This window comes from Vicia villosa, linkage group LG3, assembly GCF_029867415.1.
Source record: "Vicia villosa cultivar HV-30 ecotype Madison, WI linkage group LG3, Vvil1.0, whole genome shotgun sequence".
Taxonomy (NCBI): Eukaryota; Viridiplantae; Streptophyta; class Magnoliopsida; order Fabales; family Fabaceae; genus Vicia; species Vicia villosa.
The window spans coordinates 189,775,173-189,777,329 of record NC_081182.1 but is presented as its reverse complement, the minus strand read 5'-3'; positions in this window follow the sequence as shown (position 1 = coordinate 189,777,329).

The following is a 2,157-nucleotide window of genomic DNA, read 5'->3' as shown; positions in this document are numbered from 1 at the left end:
TGATCAGACTCCATGCAAGCCTTAAGCCAAAATTGTGTGACTTGCGTGACTTGTGTGACTTGTTTGTGTTTGCTACTAACCTTCGTTCCTCGCAGGTTTTGTTGAAAGAACTCGCTTGTCCTTACTATCTCACACTAAGTCTAATGAACTACATTCGCATGACATCATAACATCATAAGCATAACATGATTAACTAACCCTTTCAAGGATCTTAGGAATTTAGGGCGCACAATTTCAGGGGCCCTTATCAAAGACTGAATCCCTATCAAGGGGCAAGAGGATTTATTTTCCTCTGGCCTCATACCTTCGATTCAGAGACACAATACCTATCAAGGGGCAAGAGGATTTATTTTCCTCTAGCCATATACTTTCAAATTCAGAAGTATCTCGAATCAGAGGCGATGACCCACTCGATATGGTGAGCTTGATTCTCAAAGAAAGATGTTCCATGACGAAAGTCGGAGTTCTTCAGGCAAAGACGCAACCAAATCATTTTCTAAAGTTGCTAACTAAATTCCTAAAGATCCTTGAAAACATTTCATTTGCATTCATAACATCGCATAACAGGTTTCCTATGATGGATTTCTCATCCTTCCTCGCTGTTTATTTCAGCATCATGAATCTCGAACAATCAGTTAAGGATCTCCAAGCTCAAAACACTGAGTTCCAAGCCTTGATTCTGAATTTGTCCAAGGGGCAAGAAGAGCTGAAAGCCATGCTGACTAAAAAGAAGAAAAGGAAGGGTAAGAAGACTCAGGTGAAAAAGCTTAGACCAATCTTGCAACTCAGGGATGCTGAACCCTCTGAAGATAGTGACGAGGATGAGCAAGATGATGATGTTAGTATCAAAACTGATGCAAAAAGTAACCATGATTCTGCCAAACCCTCTGCAGAAGAAGAGGACTATCACCATGAGGATGAACATCCTGATGACAAATACAAGATGTTAGAAGAGCGTCTGAGAAGTGTGGAAATTCAGAAGGTACCTGGGCTGGATTTTGAAGAGCTTGGACTTGTGCCTGGGGTCGTTATTCCTCCAAAATTCAAAACTCCCGCCTTTGCTAAGTATGATGGAGTCTCTTGTCCTAAACTACACTTGAGGTCTTATGTAAGGAAGATTCAGCCTCACACTGCTGATAAGAGGCTCTGGATCCATTTCTTTCAGGAAAGCTTATCTGGAACTCAACTCGAATGGTACTATCAACTGGAAAGTACCAACATCCATACCTGGGAGGATTTAGTTGTTGCCTTCTATAAGCAATACCAATATAATTCCGATCTCGCACCAACTCGCATGCAACTACAAAGCATGTCTATGGGACCTAAGGAAAGTTTCAAGGAGTATGCTCAGAAATGGAGAGATCTAGCTGGAAGAGTCAAACCTTCCTTGGCCGACAGAGAGATGGTAGATATGTTCATGAATACACTGACTGGCCCCTTCTATAGTCATTTGCTGGGAAGTTCGTCATCTGGATTCACTGACATCATACTGACTGGGGAACGTGTTGAAAGCGGTATTCGAAGCGGTAAAATTCAAGTGGCTACGTATGCTAATACCTCAAAGAAAGCGCACAATGAGAGGAATGAATCTAATACTGTGGGGACGGTCCTAGCCTCCAATCAAGTGCCGACACAACAAAGGGGCAACCAACGTAAACAAGGTGCATCTAAAAGGCAATTCACAAAGATCAACATAACTTTGGCCGAAGCGTTACAACAGTTGCTTAAAGCAGGGTTGATTACTTTAAAGGATCCTCCTCTGAAGCCCAACACCTTATCTCATCAGTATAATCCTAATGCAAGATGCGCTTATCACTCTGATAGTATTGGACATGACACAGAGAATTGTTGGCCGTTGAAGAACAAGATCCAAGATATGATCGACGCTGGTGAAATTGAGTTCGACCATCCTGCAACTCCTAATGTGATCACTGCTCCCATGCCTAATCACAACAAGATTGCTAATACTATGGGTAGCTAGAAGGATGAACGTTTTAGATCATTAGATTTACTTTTGTTTGCAATTTCTATTCTGTTTGTTTAAACATTCGACTTATGATAGACATTATCTGTTTTAATAATTATCATCAGTGCATTGCATATGTTTATCTTGAATACATTATTTCATTACCACTCATTTCAAATCACGTATTTACT